At 37.5% G+C, this 309-nt stretch overlaps 1 protein-coding gene across 1 annotated transcript in view; it reads left to right on the top strand.

Annotated features, from left to right (window-relative positions):
* Window positions 1-309, top strand: part of WNK2 (WNK lysine deficient protein kinase 2) — a 121,220-nt gene that overhangs the window by 119,106 nt on the left and 1,805 nt on the right.

Raw genomic sequence — 309 nt, forward strand, 5'->3', positions numbered from 1 at the left:
GGGGGGGTTTGCATGATTTGGGGTTTTTTTTAATGATTTGGTTTAGTTTTGCATCTAGTTTAATTTATTTACTTTTATGCATAAGACTGAGTGTAAAAGATACTTGGGTTACTTTGGACATTTGAGGTTTTCCATGGCTTTTTGTTTGGCATTCAGCTCTCCCCTGTTCAGCAATGCTTTCTGCCTCCTTAAATAGTAAGGTTATATTCAGACAGTTTTCTCCTCCTCCCTTTCCTATTAATTCCCAATCTTTTTGTCTTCAAAAAAAAAAAAAAGGGGGGGGGGGGGGGGGGGGGAAAAAAAAAAAAA

This window comes from Charadrius vociferus, unplaced genomic scaffold, assembly GCF_000708025.1.
Source record: "Charadrius vociferus isolate BGI_N301 unplaced genomic scaffold, ASM70802v2 scaffold67, whole genome shotgun sequence".
In the NCBI taxonomy this organism is placed as follows: domain Eukaryota; kingdom Metazoa; phylum Chordata; class Aves; order Charadriiformes; family Charadriidae; genus Charadrius; species Charadrius vociferus.